Source organism: Myotis nattereri (assembly GCF_964212035.1).
Source record: "Myotis nattereri genome assembly, chromosome: 8".
NCBI classification, from domain to species: Eukaryota; Metazoa; Chordata; class Mammalia; order Chiroptera; family Vespertilionidae; genus Myotis; species Myotis nattereri.
Genome location: NC_138083.1, coordinates 60,322,432 through 60,339,667, shown reverse-complemented (window position 1 = coordinate 60,339,667; position 17,236 = coordinate 60,322,432). Strand labels below are relative to the sequence as shown.

At 38.1% G+C, this 17,236-nt stretch overlaps 1 protein-coding gene across 1 annotated transcript in view; it reads left to right on the top strand.

The window, feature by feature from the left end:
* The window catches only part of L3MBTL4 (L3MBTL histone methyl-lysine binding protein 4), a gene marked incomplete at both ends in the record, with an annotated part of 280,164 nt that overhangs the window by 45,424 nt on the left and 217,504 nt on the right, over positions 1–17,236 (top strand). The gene's annotated exons all lie outside the window — the stretch shown is intronic.

Below are 17,236 nucleotides of genomic sequence, written 5' to 3'. Positions count from 1 at the left end.
CAGTCAGATGTCAAGCTATTTGTGTTTTGAACATGCTTCCAAATTACTTAATAATGGCTGAGACCATTATCTTAGTTTTAATATAGATCCTTAGACAATACTTTATTTATTTTTTTTGTTTTATTTTATTTTTCTTTATTGATTAAGGTATTACATATGTGTCCTTATTCCCCCATTGCCCCCCAACCCCACACACACTCATGCCCTCACCCCCCTGGTGTCTGTGTCCATTGGTGATGCTTATATGCATGCATACAAGTCCTTTGGTTGATCTCTCCCCGGTACCCCCACCCTCCTCTACCTTCCCTCTGAGGTTTGACAGTCTGATCAATGCTTCTCTGTCTCTGGATATATATTTTTTTTTTTTTATAATCCATGATTGCTAAAATACAAAAAGACAAAGTGAAATTTTCTCTTAATTACAAGTATCAACATAATCTGATTAATGTTTGATTTATATACCTCTAAGACTCTTATTTTTATTTATTTTTTTATTTATTGCTTAAAGTATTACAAAGGGTATTACATATGTGTCCATTTTATCCCCCTGCCCTAGACAGTCCCCTAGCCTCCCCTATCCCCCAATGTCTTATGTCCACTGGTTATGCTTATATGCATGCATACAAGTCCTTTAGTTGATCTCTTACCCCCCTACCTCCTGCCCCCCAACCCTCCCCGGCCTTCCTGCTGCAGTTTGACAATCTGTTTGAGGCAGCTCTGCCTCTGTATCTATTATTGTTCAAAAGTTTATAATGGTCTCTATTATCCATGAATGAGTGAGATCATGTGGTATTTCTCCTTCATTGACTGGCTTATTTCACTTAGCATAATGCTCTCCAGTTCCATCCATGACGTTGCAAATGGTAAGAGTTCCTTCCTTTTTAGAGCAGCATAGTATTCCATCGTGTAGATGTACCACAGTTTTCTAATCCATTCATCTACTGATGGGCACTTAGGCTGTTTCCAGATCTTAGCTATGGTGAATTGTGCTGCTATGAACATAGGGGTGCATATATCCTTTCTGATTGGTGTTTCTGGTTTCTTGGGATATATTCCTAGAAGTGGGATCACAGGGTCAAATGGGAGTTCCATTTTCAGTTTTTTAAGGAAACGCCATACTGTCTTCCATAGTGGCTGCACCAGTCTGCATTCCCACCAGCAGTGCACAAGTGTTCCTTTTTCTCCACATCCTCTCCAGCACTTGTCGTTTGTTGATTTGTTGATGAAAGCCAGTCTGACAGGTGTGAGATGGTACCTCATTGTTGTTTTGATTTGCATCTCTCGGATGATTAGTGACTTTGAGCATGTTTTCATATGTCTCTTGGCTTTCTGAATGTCCTCTTTTGAAAGGTGTCTATTTAGGTCCTTTGCCCATTTTTTGATTGGATTGTTTATCTTCCTTTTGTTGAGTTGTATGAGTTCCCTATAAATTTTGGAGATTAGGCCCTTATCAGATATGACATTGGCAAATATGTTTTCCCACACAGTGGGTTTTCTCGTTGTTTTGTTGATGGTTTCTTTTGCTGTGCAGAAGCTTTTTATTTTGATGTAGTCCCATTTGTTCATTTTCTCTTTAGTTTCAAGTGCCCTAGGAGCTGTATCAGTGAAGAAATTGCTTCGGCATATGTCTGAGATTTTGTTGCCTTTGGATTCTTCTAGAATTTTTATGGTTTCCTGTCGTACATTTAAGTCCTTTATCCATTTTGAGTTTATTTTTGTGTATGGTGGTCTAGTTTTAAGTTGGTGGTCTAGTTTCATTTTCTTGCATATATCTGTCCAATTTTCCCAACACCATTTATTGAAGAGACTATCTTGGCTACATTGTATGTTCTTGCCTCCTTTGTCAAATATTAATTGAGCATATTGGTTCGGGCCGATTTCTGGGCTCTCTATTCTATTCCATTGATCTATATGCCTATTCTTGTGCCAGTACCAGGCAGTTTTGAGAACAGTGGCTTTGTAATACAACTTAATATCTGGTATTGAGATCCCACCTACTTTGGTCTTTTTCAGGATTGCTGTAGCTATTCGAGGTCTTTTTTTATTCCAGATGAATTTTTGGAGAGTTCGTTCTAGATCTCTGAAGTATGCCATTGGTATTTTAATGGGAAGTGCATTGAATTTATAGATTGCTTTGGGTAGTATGGACATTTTAATGATGTTGATTCTACCAATCCATGAACATGGTATGTTCTTCCATCTGTTTATGTCTTCCTCTATATCTTTTTTCAACGTCCTGTAGTTTTCTGAGTAGAGGTCTTTTACCTCTTTAGTTAAGTTTATTCCTAGGTAGCTTAATTTTTTTGGTGCGATGGTAAACGGGATTGTTTTTATAATCTCTCTTTCTGAAAGTTCACTATTGGTGTATAGAAATGCCTCAGATTTCTTGGGGTTAATTTTGTATCCTGCTACATTGCCAAATTCATGTATTAAGTCTAGTAGCTTTTTGATGGAGTCTCTAGGGTTCTGTATGTATAATATCATGTCGTCTGCAAATAAGGACAGTTTTACTTCCTCTTTTCAAATTTGAATGCCTTTTATTTCTTCTTCTTGCCGAATTGCAATGGCTAACACTTCCAGTACTATGTTGAACAGGAGTGGTGAGAGGGGGCATCCCTGTCTTGTTCCTGTTCTTAGGGGAAACGGTGTTAGTTTTTGTCCATTGAGTATGATGTTGGCTGTGGGCCTGTCATATATGGCTTTTATTATGTTGAGGTATGATCCTTCTACTCCCACCTTGCTGAGAGCTTTTATCAAAAATGGGTGTTGAATTTTGTCAAATGCTTTTTCTGCATCAATTGATATGACCATGTGGTTTTTTTCTTTCAATTTGTTTATGTGATGTATCACGTTTATTGATTTGCGGATATTGTACCATCCTTGCATCCCTGGGATAAATCCTACTTGGTCATGGTGTATGATCTTTCTGATGTACTGCTGGATCCGATTTGCTAAGATTTTGTTGAGGATTTTGGCATCTATGTTCATGAGGGATATTGGCCTGTAATTCTCTTTCATTGTGTTGTCTTTACCTGGTTTTGGTATTAGGGTGATGCTGGCTTCATAGAATGAGCTTGGAAGTGTTCCTTCCTCTTGAATTTTTTGTAGTAGTCTGAGGAGGATAGGTTTTAGTTCTTCCTTGAATGTTTGGTAAAACTCCCCTGTGAAGCCGTCTGGTCCTGGGCTTTTGTTTGCTGGAAGCTTTTTCATGACTGCTTCAATTTCTTCCATAGTTATTGGCCTGTTGAGATTTTTAGATTCTTCCTGATTGAGTTTTGGAATGTTGTATTTTTCTAGGAATTTGTCCATTTCCTCCAGGTTGTCTAGTTTGTTGGAGTAGAGCTCTCCATAGTATTTTTTAACAATCATTTGTATTTCTGTGGGGTCTGTTGTTATTTCGCCTCTATCGTTTCTGATTTTGTTTATTTGGGTCCTCTCTCTTTGCTTCTTGGTGAGTCTGGCTAGAGGTTTGTCAATCTTGTTTATCCTTTCAAAGAACCAGCTCTTGGTTTCATTGATTTTCTGTATTGTTTTTTTTGGTCTCTATGTCATTTATTTCTGCTCTCATCTTTATTATCTCCTTCCTTCTGCTCACTCTGGGGTTTTCTTGTTGCTCTCTTTCTAATTCTTTGAGTTGTAGAGTTAGCTGATTTACTACCATTTTTTCTTGTTTTTTGAGATAGGCCTGTAGAGCTATAAACTTCCCTCTCAGGACTGCTTTCATTGTGTCCCATAGGTTTTGGATTGTTGTGTTTTCATTGTCATTAGTTTCCAGGATGTTTCAGATTTCTTCTTTGATTTCATTGGTAACCCAATCAATATTTAATAGCATGCTATTCAGCTTCCAGGTGTTTGAGTATTTTGGGTTGTTTTTATTGTAGTTTATTTCTAATATTATGCCATCGTGGTCTGCGAAGACACTTTTTATGATTTCAATCTTCTTGAATTTGGGGATACTTTGCTTGTGACCCAATATATGGTCTATTTTTGAATATGTCTTATGAGCATTTGAGTAGAATGTATATTCCCTGGCTTTGGGGTGAAGTGTTCTGAAGATGTCTGTTAAGTCCATCTGATCTAGTGAGTCATTTAGGATTGCTGTTTCTTTGCTGATTGCTTGTCTAGAGGATTTATCCAGTGTTGTCAGTGGTGTATTAAAGTCCCCGACTATGATTGTATTGTTGTCGATCTCTCCTTTGATATCTTCCAGGAGTTTTTTTATGAATTTGGGTGCTCCTGCATTGGGTGCATATATGTTTACCAGAGTTATATCTTCTTGTTGTATTGATCCCTTTAGTATTATGAAGTGGCCTTCCTTATCTCTTTTTATGGCCTTCACTTTGAGGTCTATTTTGTCCGATATAAGTATTGCTACCCCAGCTTTCTTTTCCTTTCCATTTGCCTGAAAGATATTTTTCCATCCTTTCACTTTCAGTCTGTGTGAGTCCCTTCTAATGAGGTGGGTTTCTTGTAGACAGCAGATGTATGGGTCATGTTTTTTTATCCATTCAGCCACTCGATGTCTTTTGTTTGGAGCATTTAGTCCATTTACGTTTAAAGTTATTATTGAAAGGTACTTGTTTGTAGCCATTTCTGTTTTTGTGTGGCTGTTTTCTTTCTTTGCTTTTTATTTCTTATTTTTATACCAGTCCCTTTAGCATTCCTTGCATTGCTGGCTTGGTGGTGATAAATTCCCTTAGCCTTTTTTTGTCTGTGAAGCTTCTTATTTCCCCTTCAAGTTTGAATGATAGCCTTGCTGGATAGAGTATTCTTGGATTCAGTCCTTTGCTTTGCATCACTTTGTAAATTTCTCTCCATTCTTTTCTGGCCTGATGTGTTTCTGTTGAGAAATCATTTGACAATCTAATGGGAGATCCCTTGTATGTAACTTTCCGTCTCTCTCTTGCAGCCTGTAAGATTCTCTCTTTGTCCTGAACATTTGCCATGGTAATTATGATGTGTCTTGGTGTGGGTCTTTTCGGGTTCACCTTGTTTGGGACTCTCTGGGCTTGTGTGACTTTTTTCTTCCCCACCTCAGGGAAGTTTTCTGATATTATTTCTTCTAATAGGTTTTCTAATCCTTATTCATCCTTCTGTTGTTCTGGTACCCCTATTATTTGTATGTTGTTTCGTTTCATGTTGTCCCAAAGCTCCCTTAGGCTCTCCTCCTGTCTTTTAATTTTTTTCTCCAATTGCAGTACATTTTGGGTGTGTTTTGCTTCCTTGTCTTCTAATTCACTAATTCGGTCCTCCACTTCTCCTAGTCTACTGTTGATACTTTCAATGGAGTTTTTCATTGCAGCTATATCACTCTTCATTTCTTCTTGGGTCTTACTTAAGTTGTTGATTTTTTCATCTGTTTCTTCTAGCTTCTTCCATATGTTATCGATTTTTTCATCTGTTTCTTCTTGCTTCTTGCAGAGGTTGTCGATTTTTTCCTCCATCCGGTTTATGCACTCTAGGACCCTTATTCTGAATTCTTTGTCTGTCATGTTGCATGCCTCTGTATTACTTAGCTGCTTTTCTGGAGAGTCCTCCTTCTCTTTCCTTTGGGGGTTTCTTTGTCTACCCATGTTTGATCTCACTGATATATCTATACGTTGAGTCGTTCAGTGGTTGCTCCCTTGGTGGCAGTGACTCCTTGGTCTGTGGTTGCTCTTCGGGCGGTTGCGGTAGCAGCTGCTCTTCAGTTGGCAGCAGCTCCTCTGGTGGGTGCTGTTCACAGCTGTGGTGGCTCTTCTGGCTGGTGGGGCGAGGTTTCACATACAGCTGCTGTTCCTCAGCAGAGGGTGTTGGTGCTCAGGAGGTTGCTGTTGCTTGGATCTGCTGCATTGATTTAAAGGCACAAAATACAACACAACAAGGCACCACGTACCAGGCACTATACACAAATATATTCACTATATTAATAACCCCAAATAAAGGTGACCACCTGAATTAAGAGAATTAGGGGATAAGGAAGAAGGAAGAGAAAAAGATAAAAGAGAAAAAAGAAAAGAAAAGTAGGGACCAAAAAAAGGAGTGCAAAAATGAAATTGGGAAAAATGAGGGGGGGAAATAAAAGCGAGAAAAGAAAAGAAAAGAAAAAAAAAAGAGCGAAAAGAGAGAATGAAGTGGAAGAGGGGAAGAGACTTTTTTATATGAGGAGAATACTCCTATAGAACAGCCATTAATCCCAACAGATTCCAGCAACAGCTCCCTGGAGATGAATGCAAACTAGAAACAACCAATAATATAACGATGAAAATAGAATGGAGAACACTAATCCCAAAATAAAATAAAGAGAAAATAAAATGGCACTTTAAAAAAAAAGGTAAAATGGTAGCAGTAATAATACTGGTTAAAAATAAGAAGGTAGTAATTAAAAGGGTAGAATCAGGTGATGGAAAAAAGAAGAAAAGAAAAAAAAAGAGAAAAAAAGAAGAAAAGAAAAAAAAAGAAAAAAAATTGGTTTCTTAGTTAAAAGGTGAAAAAAGAAAAAAAAATTGCAGTAGTGAAGGTCCTTCGGTTCTTCTATTCTTCAGTGTGGCTCGCCTTAGACATGCCAGGTATTCAGGAGAGTGTTGAGTTTCCCTGCGATACACTGTTCCTCTGTGTTGTAAACCACAGTCCTTATTTTAAAGCAAGCCGCATTTGTTTCCCAGACTGCCTTATTTTGTGTTTAGCAAAGAGTCAGTTTGTGGGTCAGCCTCTGGGTGGCAGTGTTCTGGGGTTGGCCTCTGAGCCTATAGAGCCTCTCTGTCCAGTGGAAGTTCACTGCCCAGAGCTGGCTGCGCAATAGTTAGTTACTGGCGCTGTGTTGTTGCTGGGATTGAAAATCCCTCCATAGGCCTGACCCTGTTAACTCGCAGGGACTGATCAGGTTATTTTAATCCTTGATCTCCTACAGGGTGGAGTCTGGGTGTGGCTGTGCTCCTTGCCTGGGGGCTGGGGGGAGGAGTCTCACTCTCCGGAGAGAATGGCTGCCCCAGTCCTGGGCTCAGGGGTGTCTCAGCACTCAATTCGCTGCCACCTCTCCTGGCGCCCCCTCTCTCCTCAGTCTCTCCCCAGATTCCACTCCTCCGCACACTCTTCCTCTCTTCAGCACAGGTGAGTGTCTGTATCCGAAATGTCCCATGAACAGGATTCAGTGAAAACAAACAAACAAACGCCGTCTGCGGAAACGGGAAAGGCTTGGTTTCTGTAAGCTTCTTCTCTTACCGGAACTGCATGGTCTGGTCAGCTCTTCAGGCTGCCCCCTTTAGGCTCAGTCCTCTGTGATCACAGAACCCAGCTCTCAATTCCCCCGGCGGCGCCAGGAATCCCGCGGTTCTCCTTTCCCCCGTCAGGGGCTGTGCCTGTCCCAAGGGACTCGGCTGTCTGCCACGCGGTCTCCCTCCGACTCTCTGGGCTCAGAGGTCTGGCAAACTTTCCTGCCCAAATCCCTGGTTTTTTTTACCTTCCAGAGGAGTTCTGCTCTTCCCTGCTGCAAACTGTCTCACCAGCTGAGCAATTTCGCCAATTCGGGATGGATGTTACTAGTTTCAGCTGCTCACTCCATTTGCTCTGGGACACAACCTGGGACGCGTCTGCCTATACCGCCGCCATCTTCACTCTCCTCTCTAGACAATACTTTAAATATTAATCATGAGCCACATGATCATCATGCATGGCTTTCTTAGTGGCTGCATAAATGATATTCCTCATTATACTATAAATTCTAATATGCTGAGAATCAAGTATAGCTTCAGTCTGTATTCACTTTTTACTTGCCTAAGTGTTTGTTTGCTTCTTTGTTGACTTTTGTCCTCTGTATTTTCTTGCCTCCACTTTTAAGATAACTTCATGGATGTTTATCATTCTTCCTGTGTGTAATATATATGCATATGTATATTTTAAATACTGTGTTTATTTTATTTAGATGTTTGGCTGGGGGTTAAATTACAAATTATATTGAGGGCAGAGAAGGAAGTATATTTTAAAACTAGAATGTGGCCTTACAATGTGCAGTCATTCAGCTGATTAATTGCTGGGATCCTGAAGAACAGAGTGGATTCCCATTCATGTTTACTTCTCATATTCTCTAAAGCTGTAAGTTTGGGGCAAAACTGAAGATACATCTGATCTTATGGCTCAGAGACTTTCCCCTTCTCTGAAATGGTGTGACTCAGTGCCAGGGGCTGTGCGATGGTTTAGCAGATTTGAGGTATGGAGCCGACAGCAGATCAGGGTGGCTCTTTCCTTCTCAGGAGGGGCTTGTAGTCCCTGGAAAGGCTGCTTATCGGCAGTGCCAGCTGGAAGCTGAATGCCAGTTCAGAGCTGTTCAGAGGAAAAGAAATTGAAAGAAGAAAATAGTGAAATTCATAATCAAGGAGAGACAGTTTCCACAGCCTTTCTTCTTTAGTTAAAGGAAATTTATATTAGAAGTATCCTTGTCTTTTTTCCCTGGGAGGGTTTAGACCTTCGGGAAAAATAGTGGGTTCAATGTTTTAGATGCTGGACTCAGAGGGTTTGTGAAATCTGCTCAGTGATAGCCAGTGGTTTATCAGACAACATTTGAAGTTATTTTTAAAAAGTTCTTTCTATGCAGTTTTTTATTTTATACTGCGTGGGCTATTTCTCTTTGTGCATGAGATCTTTGTTGGTGTAAAGCTTCCTGAATTCGACAGTATTTCACCCATTCTAGTACGTGCTATTTTTGTTTTTGAGACTATAATTCAGTCAGTGGTTAGGTTATGGTGACTGGAGATATATACATACACACACAAATGTATATATAGTCTTTCTATCTATCTGTAGCCAAATTCTTACTATCAATAGGTCAGTAAGTTCTGGGGAAATGAGAATTTTTGAATCCGAGGTGGTAGTAGAATAGATTTTGAAATAACAGGAGGGATTACATTCACTAACTTGCTAATGTATACTCTGTTGTGCCGTGAATTTTTTTGTTCTCTATTTGTAGGATGCTCCGTGGTATAATCTTGGCAGTAGTTCGGCATTCAGAATTACTTTATTAAAATTGTTCAAAATAACAAGGAAGTACTCCCTAAAATGAGCATTTAAAAATACAGAATCAGCCTTCCTTCACTGCCATGTTAACTAAAGCTTTGCAGGGTTTTATATTTAATTATTTAGGTGATGATTTCTCCCCATTAGCTTAACAAATGGCAAAAATAGGTGTCACTTGGCAAAAGCAGAATTTGGACATGCCTTCCTGCCTGGCCTGTGTATCCATGGTGAACAGCTGCTGGGAACTGCTGTGTTCTGCTTATTGAAATCTCCTACATATGTTATGTAGTCAGTGGGTTGATTGATGACAGATTCCCTGAAGGAATGGCCACGTGGCTTTTAATCTTTTTCTAGGTCTTAGCCCCCTTTGAACATCTAATGAAAGTTATCGCTAATCTCCTTAGAGAGGTGTTTATATCCATTTGCATGCAAATTTTATATGAAATTAATGAGGTTTCTGCAATCTCTGAAGAAATCATGGATCCCACTCCTGCTTCATCATTAAAAACAGATACATTAAGGTATAGTTTAAACAGGAAATTTTAAAAAGTGTATACATGTGAGTGATGTGTGCTCTGTGTAATATATATATTTCAAGTCCTCCATTTTCTCTGTGATTATAATAAGAGAAAACTAGAAGGGTTTCCAATATTCTTGATATATCCCACTGTTAGCTTAGGTGAAAATCATAAAGCGTCTTATGGAAAAGCAAGGAAGGATTTCATAACCTCTCATAGTTTGCCAGTATTTTGCAGTGAATAGAGATTTATGATGAAAGATTCATTGCAAGAAACCTCGGAATACATTGAAGCTGTAGTAATGTATCAGAAAAATTGAATTGAAAAGTAGGTACAGAAATGTAGTTATTAATGAGCTTCCCATAAAGTCCTTGAAAGAATTAGTATATATTGATAACATGATAAAAGTAAAATGATCACATTATGGGAAATTTGGAAATTTTTCCCAAGCCTGAAAGTGGGTATCAGTTTAAACTCCCTGCCTTCTTCGACTTCTGCATCCAGCCAGTTATCAGCAATTGCCCATTTTACCTCCTAAAAAGCTATTGAATCTCTTCTCTCCATTCTAGCTTTTCTGCATTGACTGAGGTGCTTTTTATTACTCATCCAGGCTATTGCAGCATTTTGGAATGTAATGTACATTTGCAGTTAAGCAGGGTTTGAATTCAAATTCTAGGTTTTATTGACTAGCTGTGTAATGGGGACGTTTGTGTTCTCCTCTGAACCTGCTTCTTCATATGTGAAATGGAGATTGTAATAGTTCAAATACAAGGGATTTTAAGGCTTAGTAAGCTGAGTTAGATGCTGTACATAGCATATGAGAAGCTCTCAATTATTGGTAGACTAGAGGCCTGGTGCATGGATCCGTGCACCAGTCGGGTCCTTCAGCCTGGCCTGCACCCTCTTGCAATTTGGTACCCCTCGGAAGATGTAGCAGTGCATGAAGTGGCAGGCAGCTGCAGAGGAGCCCAAGCCAGGGCTGAGCGCTGTGCAGCTGCTGCTCATCATGGCCCCTCTGCGCCTGCTGCCACTGCTGCTCTGTAGCGCTGCTGTGGAGGTGGGAAAGCTTTTGCTACTGCAGCTGTGCTGGCCAGCGGTGAGCCTGGCTTCTGGCTGAATAGCGCTCCTGCTGTGGGAGTGTACTGACCACCAGGGGCACCTCCTGTGAACATTATGGCGACCAGTCCTAATGGTCGCTTAGACTTTTATATATAGAGATATTAATAGCCTCTTTAACCATTTTTCTTATTTCAAATCTTGCTACTTTTCTAATTAATTCTCCACACTGCCAGTAATACAATCTTTATAAAATGCAAGAATGTTTTTCTTCCCTGTGCTTAAAATCGTTTCCTAGAGTTTCATCAACTAAGAATGAACGGAAAGGCCCTTAAGACATATAAGGCTTCTTGTGACCTGTGTCCTGCCTATTTGCCTAGCATCATCATCACTTGATAGTGTGTTGATTTATATAAAAATACAATGCCATTAAAAATTTTTAACGAGACAGAAGAGTATAAAAATAAAAAAAACTTTCTCTCTGCAGGTTCCCTTTTCTAGCTGAACTACTCAAAATAATTTGATGTGTATATTTCCAGATCTGTATAAATGTTATATAGATATGTGAGTAATGTTCAGATAAATAGTTGTGTTTTACTGGACTAACATTCGCTTTATGTTTATCAGTATATTATGGCTATGATGCCACCTGAGCAGATCTAGGTCTGTGTCTTGCTTTTTAATAGTTGCATTGTATCCCATTGTATTGTGTCTATTTGCTTTCCATCTAAAATTATTTTTATATATGCCATTGCAATAGAAATATTATTCAATTTTTCTCTCCAAGTGGATAGCCATATGTCCTAATGCCATTTATCTTTACTCTTCTGCCTTACAATGCCACTTTCATTTTATATTAAATTCCAATATAAGTGGGTATGAAACTCTCTGTAGCACTGTTTTTAAACTTTTGGCATGTGGGGATCATTTATAGTCACAGACCACCAATATTCAGACCTATATTTTTAAAACTCACTCTAGTTGTTTTAAAATTTTATCTTTATTGTTTAAAGTATTATAGATGCTCCCCCCCCCCGTTTTTTCCCCATTGACCCTCTCTACCCAGCACCTGCCCCTCCCTTCACCACACTATCTCTGTGTCCATGGGCTATGCGTATAAGCTTATAAATCCCCCAGTTAATCTGTCTCCCTAACCACCCCACTTCCCTCGAACTTTGTGAGTCTGTTTCATGCTTCTGTATCTCTGGATCTATTTTGTTCATCAGTTTGTTCATTAGATTCCACATATGAGTGAGATCATGTGATATTTATCTTTCTCTGACTGGCTTATTTTTCTTACACACTCTAAGTTTTAATTATAGACTAAAAGCTTAAAATTTATGAAGTCTTTAGTAAGTGCATGGGAGAGTGTTTCCCTTAACCTTTCATAATCTACCAGAGTGACTAAGAAGCTATATGCTAAAGCCAGACACATTGTGGTGTCAGGCACATTATATAACCTCTTGTGCCCCAGTTTCATCGTCTGTATAATGTACATAATAACACCTATTTCATAGAGTTTTTCTGATGATTTAGTAAGTTGATACTTATTAAGTGCTTAGAACAGGATCTGGCCCAGATTTAAGTGCTTCATAAATGCTTGGTGGATAAAAGGCATCTTTATAAAGGATAGCGCAGGCTCCATAACCATTACTTCTCATTCCTTATTCTTCATTTCTGTTTATGGAGAAAATTATATCCACTCTGGGTTGTCAAGTAGGAAAGTAAATGTTTGGTGGTTCCTCAGATAGATTTGGATTGTCCTGATTTAATCATTCTGATCAAACAAACTGTGATTCCTTTTGTTTCATCAAATGCCCAGTCAAGAAGAAAATCACCCTCAAAACTGGGTAGGCTAATTCTGTCTACTTTAGAGAGAGCGGCAAATGCATCCCTAACTTTCTCTTTGGTTGTATTTGTTTTAGGAAAAGTTTCTTCATGTTCCTTTCCAAAGTTATTGAATTAGTTTTAGGCTACCAATAACATGATTTTTTTTTTTTATTTTTTACATTGAGTAAAGAAAATCATCAAATTGACAAAGAGTTAAATTCTCTATGCTCAAGCTGTTTCTTTTACAGTTTGCTTATAAGACTTCCTTATAGCTCTCTTTTCACTTTAAAACTGTGACTTTTCAGCCCTGGAGATATACACAGAGACCACTTAAAATTCTAAAGATGTTTCTGAAATAAACCATTTATGAAGGCCACTGAATTCATGGTGATGGTTTTTGGTGTTATAAGAAATTTTGTTTTTAATATCTATAATAATAAAAGCATAATATGCTAATTAGACCAGTCGTCCTTCTGGACAACCTTCCAGATGACGCCGGGGCTGTGAGGGAAGCCCAGGTCCTGGGTGCCTGCTGGTGATTGGAGGGAAGCCTGGGTCCTGGGTGCCTACCGGCAGCTGGAGAGAAGCCCGGGTCCTGGGTGCCAGAGGGAAGCTGGTACTGGCAGCCAGGGGAAAGAAGGCCTACTCTTGCATGAATTTTGTGCATCAGGCCTCTACTCTGCATGTTAAATCCATCTGAGCATCTGTCTCTTTGACAGCCATCACATGAAAGTTTGGAAACCAGAGGCCCAGCCTTGCCCAGACTTTTGTATAGCATGCTAAAATGTGTGCCTCAGTGGCTGTGATCCCATTGCATGCCCAGCTTTTCATTTATTTCAATATTGAAGGAAAATATTGTTGGCTGCCAACTCTTGCCTGTGAATAAAATCAAATGCCTATGGGCATTCAGATAGAGCCTTCCCCTGAGCATGTTGACACTCTTCTGTAACACACAAATCTAACTGATGCCCTGCTAGTGATGATGGTCAACGAAACTTCTGGGGTCTCTGTAATGGCTCAAAAATAATCATTGCAAGTATAGTCTCTCTGTTCTTACAATGGGGTGTTCAATGATAAACAAAGTAAAATGTCCAGAATTTCCCATATCTATCAATCAAGAGTCAAAGAGCTGTTCATGCTGTACATTTGTGACTTTGTCCACCCATGCACCAAAGGCCTGCTGGCACACACATGTGATACTGAATGCTCCTATGCATTGTATTTCATAAAGGAATTTTGCCAATAGCCTGTCTGTTTTTCTCTTGGCATGTTGCTTTGCTTTAATATCTTTTTCTAATGCTCTGACTCACTTTTAAATAATAGTATATAATTTGTACCTGCTTTTGCTCTGAGGTATGGAACTTCAAATAATCCTTCTCTATCACTAGTGACAAATTTATCCATTTCATACTAGAAAGCATTATTTTGCAACTATTTTTGGGGGAGGGGGGGGACCAGGCAAAATAGAACACCTTACCTTCTGTACCTAAGACACATGGCGCTTCCTTGGCAATGTCCTTTGGCCTTCCATGCCCTGGAGCCACATTTTGTTTTGCCTGTTTTGTAACCATGTCTGCCTCCTTATGTGGAACAAAGGCTTTAGGAAGACTTGGGTCCTTAGATATACTCTGCTGCTAAACTGGTTGTGTGACCTTTGGAAAGTCTCTTGACCTCTCTGAGCGAGAGTTCCTTTATCTTAAAAGTTTTATTCAGGCCAAAACTGGTTTGGCTCAGTGGATAGAGCGTCGGCCTGCGGACTGAAGGGTCCCAGGTTCAATTCCGGTCAAGGGCATGTACCTGGGTTGCGGGCACATCCCCAGTGGGAGATGTGCAGGAGGCGGCTGATCGGTGTTTCTCTCTCATCGATGTTTCTAACTCTCTATCTCTCTCCCTTCCTCTCTTTAAAAAAATCAATAAAATATATTTTAAAAAAAAGTTTTATTCAGGTCTACAAACCTTATGGTTTCTTATGACTGAATTTAATAAGCTTATTGTCTGTGTTAAGTGTGTGATTTCAGTTTCCTTTCATCATAAAATATAATTTTATAAGTACAACTCTCAATTATCTTTATAAAATATAAGCTTTTCAGAAAGGAAAACAGCACATTAAATTGCCTATGAATAAACCATTTAACACAAAAGAGATGGATGAAGGCAGTGATATTTCTCACTAAATGTTGCCTTTCAGATTGTTAAAAATGAATGTTTTCTTTTTTATTTGAAACCCCAAAAGAATGCTCTGTCCTAGCCATATAGTGTTCCTTGCAATATTATTTAAGGGTCCCAAATGCTCAATTGAGAAACCATTTGGAAAGGCTGACAAGGCTAATGCTGATCATTCTAACTCCTGACTATGAATTGTTGCCAGTGTTTTGAATTTATCATTCATATGTGATGAGAAGGTATAGTTTGCTAATATAATACTGGCCCCAATTTTGCATCAGTTTTGTCAGAATATGAAAATGTTCTCTCAATTTCTACGGCTTCTTAAATTTTCCTTCAACATTATTAATATACTCCCCTTGAGGTTTCTCCTTCCCTTTTGCTTTCCTATCAGTGTTGTGTGTATGTATACATATGTGTGTGGTGCTCTTGAAGTTAACTGAGAAATTCAAAGCAGTGACAGGAGGTAGTCACACAAAACTTGTTAAATACAATCTGCTGGAAAACATAGTAGATGTGAGAAGAAGGCTGGAGAGTTAAACACACACATGACATTTACTTTTGTAGAAATAAAATATTCCTGAGAAATCATTCATTCTTGCCATTTCATTTTTGGGTTTTGTCATCTTTTAAGTTTTTTTCTTGGAAGCTTCTAAAATAATCTGTGAATGTAAGAAAGTTTTTAACGACATTTTACAAGCCAGTTCATAAATATTTTAAAACAATTTCATCTCCCTATGAAAATGCATGCACCCAAGTATAGAAGAAGGGCAAATAAACTATGGTACCCACCCTCAGTGGAGTACAATGCAGCTGTAAAAAAAAAAAAAAGAAAAGAAAAAAAGAATGTGGACAACAGTTGTGACCTGACATAGAGTGGTTTCCAGGGGACATTCAGATGAAAACAGCATATATATATTATGCTACCTTTTATAGGAAGGAAGAGAAAATGAAGGAAAAAATAGCTGCTTATTTTTACCAGCAGAAACCCAGGAAAGCTAAACCAGAAATCAGCAAGACTGGTTATGCACAAGAGGTGGAATGGAGTGGATAGGATATGGGAGGGAGAAACACTTTTTGAGTGCCTTTTTCTATAGCTTTAAGTTTTAGAAGCATGTTAATATTCTGCATATTAAAATGTAAAAATAATTCATTATGAACTGAATGCAAATTGAAAAAAATGAACTCCACTTTATTTCAAATGAATACCATAACTGCATTGAAGAAAGAAAAAGAATATATCTCATTTCTTATTTGTAAAAGAGCAGAGTGGGAAAATTGCAAACAAATCCTGAACTCTTTTTGTAGGTTTATTTATTGTAGTAGTGTGGGTAAAACAATTCTGAAACTATAATAGATATACTATAGGATTTAGCAGAGGAGTAAGTGTGTTGACCTTGTTAGAGGGGAAATACAAATATGGATAGAAAAAGACAGAATAAGCCCTTTGGGGATGGATTGAAGTTAGATGAATCTGTTTGAATTTATGATTCCAAAAAAATACATATGTGTACATAGATTTGCATATATGCGTGCATGTTTATGTGTGTATGTATTTGTATGTGTGATCTGCATGTGATTGTATAGTGAAGGAACTGGACAACATTGTAGTTGTGTGATCAAAATTAACATCACCAATGGGGAGACTCATGATCATCATGTGGCTGCAGATGTGATATCCTAAAAAGGAGACAAACATCATCAACCATGTAGTATACTGGCAAAAGAATGTATACCTGAATCTAATCAGAAGGAAACATCAGACAAATCCAAAATGAGAAACTTTCTATTTTAATAAAATGAAGGAGAGGAAAGACTATTTTTTTTAAAAAAAATGTCAATGTTATAAAAGATAAAGAAATGCTATGGAGAATGTTCCAGATTAAGGAAGACTAAAGATACATGCCAACTAAATTTAATATCTGACCCTACACTGAATTTTATTCTGGATGGAGAAACATGATATAAAGTTCATTGTTGGATAGGTCAGAAAAAGTTGAATATGAATGGAAGATTAGTTAAAAGTGTTGTGTAAATATTACGTTTACAGAGGCTGATAAATTAGCTATTTTTATGTAAGAGAATGTTTTTATTCATAGGGAGAATGCTAGTATACTGCTCTTAAGGAAAATATTTAGTATTTAGGAGTAAAGGACCCTCAAATGTTTCAGAAAAAATCATATGTGCATGTATATGCATATCTATTTCTGTATACACACAGACACGAGAGCAAGGGAGCAAATGAAAATGGTAAAGCAAATGAGGTGGAATGCTAATAAGCCTTGGCAAAGGCTATAAGTATTCTCTTTACTGTTTTGTTCTTGCAACTCTAAGTTTGACATTTCCAAATGCACAGAGTTCTTCAAAAGAATAAATTTTACTTTAAAAATAGGCATTCATGTGTTAAGCAGTAATAAATGGTAATGCCATTAGTGGTTAGAAAGCAGCTCTTTGAATTAGATTTTAATAATCATTTTCCATTAGTATACTTATAAGTTTACTTGCAATTAAGAATAAATTGACTAGTAATGTTGAATCTGCTTGAAACTGCTCAAAATAAATTGTAATTCAGCAACGTTCTGGGAAATAATACCAGTATTAAACTAAATAATAATGAATGGGAACAAATTAGAAAGTTTATTATGAATTAGATTTCATTTACAATAGCAATAAGAATTAAA